Source organism: Arvicanthis niloticus, chromosome 7, assembly GCF_011762505.2.
Source record: "Arvicanthis niloticus isolate mArvNil1 chromosome 7, mArvNil1.pat.X, whole genome shotgun sequence".
NCBI lineage: Eukaryota > Metazoa > Chordata > Mammalia > Rodentia > Muridae > Arvicanthis > Arvicanthis niloticus.
This window is the reverse complement of record NC_047664.1, coordinates 22,762,943-22,770,349: the sequence shown is the minus strand read 5'-3', so window position 1 is coordinate 22,770,349 and position 7,407 is coordinate 22,762,943.

The window sequence follows — 7,407 nt, the reverse complement described above, 5'->3', positions numbered from 1 at the left end:
AGGCTCTAATTCGTGCTCAGTGAATGGTAAATCTATGCAGGAAATGCTTCTTCCTCAGTGTCAGACTTCCTGAGTCTGGATGGCCTGCTGTCAAGTGGGCAAGAAGTCACCTAAGGGTCTCATTTACATAGCACTGTTGTGATGGTTTGTATATGCTTGGCCCAAGGAGTGGCACTATTAGGAGGTGTGGCCATGTTGAAGTAGGTGTGTCACTGTGGGTGTGGGCTTTAAGACCCTCATCCTAGCTGCCTGGAAGCCAGTATTCTGCTAGCAGCCTTCAGATGAAGATATAGCACTCTCAGCTCCTCCTGCACCATGCCAGCCTGCATGCTGCCATGTTCCTGCTTTGATGATAATGGACTGAAGCTCTGAACCTGTAAGCCAGCCCCAATTAAATGTCATCCTTATAAGAGTTGCCTTGGTCATGGTGTCTGTTCACAGCAGTAAAACTCTAACTAAGACAACTGTGAATGACTCAAATACATTTTCCTATCAGCTGTTCAATGTAGATAGCATAGGTGACTGTGTGTGAGCAAACACAGAACAAACGAGAGACAGAAGCAGAGACAGAGAGGCAGAGACAGAGACATACAGAGAGATCCTCAGTGCTATGTCTAAACACCAGAAACATATCATGTTGAGTCTTGTTCTGAGCCCCAGAGTAAGGCTGCCTGAATTCAGACCCTGCTTTCACCTCCGCTTAACACAGAAAGAAATTCAACCTTTTTGTTTGCTTCCCTTGTTTTGATGTTCTGAATCGGGGTCTTACTATGTAGTTCTGGCTGCTTGAGACCAGGATGGCTCTGAAATACCAGCAGCCATCCTGCCTCTGCTTAAACCTAGCTAAGCAATCATTCAGATCCCCGCCCCCTGCCGTGTGTGTGTGTGTGTGTGTGTGTGTGTGTGTGTGTGTGTTCAAATGTGTGTGTTTCTTTCTGTCTCTGTTTCTCTGTGTGTGTGTGTCTCTCTCTCCTTGTGCTATGACTTGAACTCTGAGACTCCTGGGTGATAGGCAAGTGCTCTACCACTGAAGTACATCCCAAGCCAGTAATTAACCTTTCTATGTCTAGTTTCCCCCATCTCTAACGGTTTTTGCTATAAATGGTCTTATGTCTCATGGTGAGCGAATTACTGTGATACATGTGATGCACTTAGAACAGGGCCTGGCACATAGTAAGTGCTCAATAAACATTAGTTATGATCACGGATGATGGCATTTTGAGCATAAGGTAGAATTCTTGGGTTGCCTGCTTCCTTCCCCAAGCCTGAGCCAAATGCCCCCTCACCAGATGGCCGCCTGCTTATGGGGAGGGAGAACCATCTGCTTTGCTTCGAGTGTCAGGAGCACAACTCTACACTGAGTGAGAAGACTTTTAAGTCAGGGGAAGTACATGTGAGAAGTGCATTTTCACTAGCAGTATTGCTGCATCAGAGGGAAAGGAATATATGACCTTCTTAAGCAGAGAGTCCTCAAGAACAGCAGCGAGCCATGCTCCAAAGCTCTCCCTAACCCCGGTGCCCGCCCACCCTTTATGTCTCTAGGGTGTAGAGGGAGATTTCAGGCAGCTTTCTCTCTCTCTCTCTCTCTCTCTCTCTCTCTCTCTCTCTCTCTCTGTGTGTGTGTGTGTGTGTGTGTGTGTGTGTGTGTGTGTGTGTGTCGATCTGACACTAACTCCCATCCCCAATCCACAGATTCCCATCGTCTGCCTAAGTGGCTGAAGAACAAGTGGGGAGACAAGAAGGTAAAGGGAAGAAGCTTGTTCTGAGGCTTATGGGGTTTGCTTGTTTGCTTTGTTTGAAATGTGGTCTCACTCAGCAGCCCGGGCTGGTCTAGAACTGCTCCCGACCAAGCCACATCCTAACCTCTGGTATGATTTTAACCGCAGTTTAAGTGGTTACTAAATAACATGGTCAGGCACACAGACCAGTAAACTTCAACTCATTTGCTAAATCCCCTTTCCTCATTCATTATTTCATCCTTGCCTATGCCTTCACCTGATTCATGTCACGTTACTATCTGATACCCTCCAGTGTGTGTGTGTGTGTGTGTGCGCGCGCGCGTGCATCTTAGAGGGGAGCAGGAGAAAAAGAATGAATAAGGGAGGGAGGGAAGGAGAAAAGAGGTATTAGGGGCCAGATAACAATGGTGGGTACCCTCCCTTTCAGTCTTATTCTCTAGAGACAGGTTTGTCACTGAACCTAGAGGTAGGTTGCTGGCCTGCCCCAATGATCCTCCTGTCTCTGTCCCCCATGGAACTGGATTACAGTCACTTATAGCCAAGCCCTGCTTTTTCCATGGGTGCTAGGACCCAAGCTCTGCACAGTAGGTGCTCTTACCACTGAGCTCTCTCTTTAGCCTTTTTTTTTTTTTTTTTTTTTTTTTTTTTTTTTTTGGCAGGGTTTCTCGCTGAATCTGGGGCTCACTAATTTGGGTGGCTGCCTGGCCAGTGAGCTTCAGGGATCTGCCTGCCTCTGACCCAGGAGAGCCAGGATGACAACACATGCTGCTTGACCCCGCTTTTATGTGGGTGTTAGAGATTCAAACTCAAGTCTTCATGTGTGCAGAGCAAGCTCTTTACCCAGGGTCATCACCAAAACCTTCATATTCCCTTTCTCAGTTAGCTTTACTGCTCAGAAACCTCTGTTGTATAGGAGTCCTTTCTTCGTTTCTAGTGTCCAGTGGATTCTTTATATTCCATATAAAGAATCTAGAGGGAAATACATACCAAGTATGAAATTGCCTTTTAAGATGAAATAGATTTAGATGGCCAGCAGCAAATGGTGTGTGATAAAAGAAAAGGCTGAAGATAGAAAGAAGAGATGAAATGGTGCGGGGTAGAGGAGTGGCACATGCCTATAATCCGAGCACTTTAGAAAGCAAGGCAGGGGGACTGTGTTCAAGACCAGTCTGGGTTACATAGTGAGTTTGAGGACAGCCTTAAATACACAAGAGAGGAGACCCTGACCCAGAAGGAATTGGGGGAAGAGGATGGCTTGAAACATGGAAAACTTGGAATGGGATTTTCCTGGCGATACCAGGATTAGCCTTAGGCAGGAAATGAAGGAACACAGAGCCGCTGTGGTGTGGACTTGAGAGTAGGTAGGATGCAAAGGCAGGCTGCAGAATCTCCTGTGAGGTGTCTCTACTGCAGACATCTGTGCCAGGATGTGGGCGCTGGGATGGCCTGGAGAACAAGAGAACCATAATGGTTGGCACAGCCTTGTGTGTTCCTCTCTTACCATGGTTTGTTACGTTTAACTTAAAGAACAATACACCACTTCCTGCTCCCACTCTGGTAGAAACTGACCAGATCTTTTGGCCAAGAAGTCAGTCAAGTCCCTTCCAGAAACATTCGGAGGCAAGAAGCAACCATTAAGAACATGAAGAAGGACCTAGGGATTAGCTCGGTCAACAGAGTGCTTTCCTGGCATGACTGAGAGCAGTGTGTTCAAGCATCAGTACCATATAAAGCTGAAGTGGTGGTACAGACTTGTGAGCCCAGGCCCTCCCCTGGAGGGGAGGCAGTTAAAACCAAAGGCTGGGGTCACTGTCAGCTACATAGCCAGGTTGAGTCTAGCCTGAGCTAGGTAAGACCTTGTCTCAAAACAACTAAATAAATAATTGAATAAGAATATTGAGAAGTACATCTTAGGGTTGAAGAGATGTCTCAGCAGTTAAGAGCATTGTTGCTCTTGCAGGGGCCTCAAGGTTGATTCTCAGCACCTCTCTAACTCCCGTCCTAGGAGATCCGATGCCTTCTTCTGGACTCCTCCTGCTCTGCGCACACACAGTATACAGGCATCTGGGCAAGCAGAACACCCATACACATAAAATAAAAATAAAGGTTAAAACTATTTGGAAAGATGTACATCACCTCTTTCCTTTTTTGTTTCTTTATTTTAAATATTTATTTAAAATTTGGAGACAATTTATGTTCCGCACCCCTTCCGAGTCCCCTCGCCTGCAAGAGAGACACGGGAGGCAGTGTTCGGGTAGTTACTACAGCAAGGCTTTATTCTTGTATCAGCTGAAGCAGAAGACACCAAGCCCGGAAAAGGCACTGCTTATATGCACCCTAGAGTGGCATGTTCACTTCTGATTGGCTGTTCACTCATCACCCCATATTACGCCCCGGGATGGGCAGTGGCTTGGCGCGTTTTCACCTCTTGCACCTGCGCAGTTTAATTGTTTACTTGTGGGAGCACCGGATGCCTGCGCCATCTTGTAATGGCGAATGTTATCACCGCTCGCCACGGCTCCTAACATCTCCCCCTTTCAATTTTATTAAGATGGAACAGCCATTTGCCTATCAAGCGCAGCACCAACTCAGTGAGGGAAAGCAGAGGCCTGATCCCCTGTGCAAAATGAGATATTGTAATGGGTTTCTTCTCTTGTCGTCGTGCAATGAGTAATACTTCCCATACCCATCTCGATGCCTTTTGTCGGGGAAAGGGAGCCTCCACCCTGGGGCACCACCAGGGGAGGAGGTTTCTTGGCATCAAACCTTTGTGCAATCAGGCATACTTTCGGGAAATCTATCCTCACTCGTGGAACATTCCCTGTCGAGTACCCACTTGCAAACACCTCTAAATATTTAGGTACCACAGTTATTCAGGCAAGGGCTGGCTAGACTTAGACCTCTCATCAACCCAGTGCAATGGGCTGAACCCTTGGGGTGCATCGACTGAGGGTCTCAGTCATCAGTTACTTTCTTAGCATAGATAGCCAAATTTCAGGGGAAGATCCTTGCTCCAAGGCTACGAGTGCTTGGGCGATAACAGCCTTGTCACGTTTTTGTTGGGCTCTGAGCTTGCAGACCAACCATAACATCAACACCAATCCACAACATAGGGCTGCACCAAACAGACCTATCCCCACCCATTCCTTAAAGAAAGAAAAGGCAGAAGAAATTCAAGAAGTAAAATCACCAAGGGCAACAAGGTCCACTCGTGTTCCATCAAGGCTCAAGATCCGGATCTGCAATTGCTTCTGCATCTGGTCCAGCTCTCCAGTCCAATTCCCTTGTAAATAAGCAGAAAGATTATGGCTTTGAATAAATGTATCGTTCATAAATCTCAGAGGTGTAATACATAGATGTGGGGTTGCTGACACGCAGCTCATCTGAACCACATCTGTGAGCTGCTCCACATGGGCTTGGAGCAAATCAACTCTCTGATTGACCAACAGAATGCCTGATGCCAAGTGTGCATCCACTTTCTGTAGAGTGGTCAAAGCCTCAGAAGTCTTTTCTGAAATTTGATTAACAACAGTAGCTGTTGTAACTTGATTAGCCATGGCTATGCCGGCTGTCACAGCTGCAGCTGCAGAGACGGTAATAGCAGTGACAATGGCTGCCGTTATATCAAAATCTCTCTTCTGTTGAAATAAAGTCAAGGTCCCAGACGTCTGAATGGGGATAGGGATCCATTGTGGTATTCTGGCTATTAGGGCCTGCTTATAGACAAGAGCAGACCAGCACTGGGACATAAAGCAAGTTACATTGGTACAAGTATTAAAGGAGTGGTTGGATAAGATGAAAAGAAATGGAGGATACACACAAACTGGAGTGAGGCATTAATTCGCTCGGTATAGTTAAAGGTATAGGAGAAATTCTGTTTAGCAGAAGCGGCACCTTTTAAGAAGGCAAGGGCATAGGTTTTGGAAAAGCAGATAGGATAGCCCATCTAAATTCACTATATATACTAGGAACCCAAGCTTGGAGAATCTATGTAGCGATCAAAAGCATTCGTATGGGAACCCGCTGAGGAATCATCGTCCACAACTGTGAGGCGTCGCGTCAGGCTTTCCGGCAACCAAAACGGGTTGTCTTCTTCCTGTGGAAAAACACAAACCGCTCCCCTGGATCTTATTAAAATAGGATCTGGGCCTTTCCATTGACCAGTCAAAACATCTTTCCATTTTATCATTTCTTTTGGCCTAGTTGGTTCCAGGCAATGGCGATCAGCCGCTGTGTTGCCCTGACTGTCCAAATTCAAAAAATTAAGAGTAAAAAGTGCCAGAGAGACAATAACCCGTGGCACTGTGGGCAGAGCTTCCTCAACTTCTCCTTTTTGTTTTATCAAATAAGTTTTAAGGGTACGATGAGCACGCTCAATGATGCCCTGTCCCTGAGGGTTGTAAGGAAGACCCGTCAGGTGTGTCACCTCCATTTGGTGACAAAATTGTCCAAACTTTTGAGAAGTGTAGGCTGGTCCATTGTCAGTTTTAAGGATTTTAGGCTTTCCCCAGGCACTCCAAGCCTCGAGACAATGTTTAATAACATGGGCCGCCTTTTCTCCAGTCAATGGAGAGGCAAACATAACTCCAGAACAGGTATCAATGGAGACATGCAAATATTGTAATTTGCCAAAGGATGGGATGTGGGTAACATCCATTTGCCAGATCTGTAATGGCCTAATTCCCCGAGGGTTAATTCCGGTATGGGGAACAGGTAGGAATTGACAGCAGTTTTGGCATTGAGTCACGATATCTCTAGCCTCCTTTCTAGTGATGTTAAATCGACATCGTAGCATCTCAGCTGTCACATGAAACCTTTTATGAAAGGCTTTAGCCAAATCCAATTTTGGTGAAAGGGCAATTGCAATCAACTTTGTGGCTCGATCTGCCAGGTCATTTCCACGGGACATAGGTCCCGGTAAGCCTGAGTGAGCCCTAATATGAGTTATAAAGACAGGGAATCTTCGCTTAGCCAGGGTAAGCTGAATCTTTTGAAAAACTTCTACAAGTCTGCTAGATGTCTTAATTAACCCAGCAACTTCTAATGCTTTTACTGCATTAACCACATAGAAGGAATCTGAAACAATATTTAAGGGACCTGGAAAGATTTCCAGAACCTCTGACACCACTAGGCATTCCACAATTTGAGGTGAGGTTTCATGGTATTGTTTGGATGTAACCTTATCATTAACCACATAGGCACCCACTCCTGTTTTTGACCCGTCCGTATAAACTACCATTCCATCTGGGAGTGGCTCCTGAGACACAATATGTGGAAATATGATAGCTTGAGTTAAGGCAAATTGTAAGATGGGATGCTTAGGATAATGATTATCTATTTGACCATTGAAGAAAGTAACCAGCACTGCCCAAACATCAGAGGTTGCCATTAATATTTGGACTTGATGGGCAGTATAAGGCACTATCAAAACCTTAGGCTCCCTTCCAAAATGGGTAATGGCTGCTTTTAGTCCACGAAGGGCAAGCTGAGCAACTGAATCTGGATACCATTCAATAATCTTTGTGGGAGAAGCATTGGGATGAATCCATAACAAAGGCCCTTCTTGCCATAATACAGCAGTGGGTAAGCATCTAGTTTTGAAAACACATAAATCAAAGGTTTTGGTTTCATCTGTGCGTTTCAACTGGGCATCTTGTAAAGCATTCTC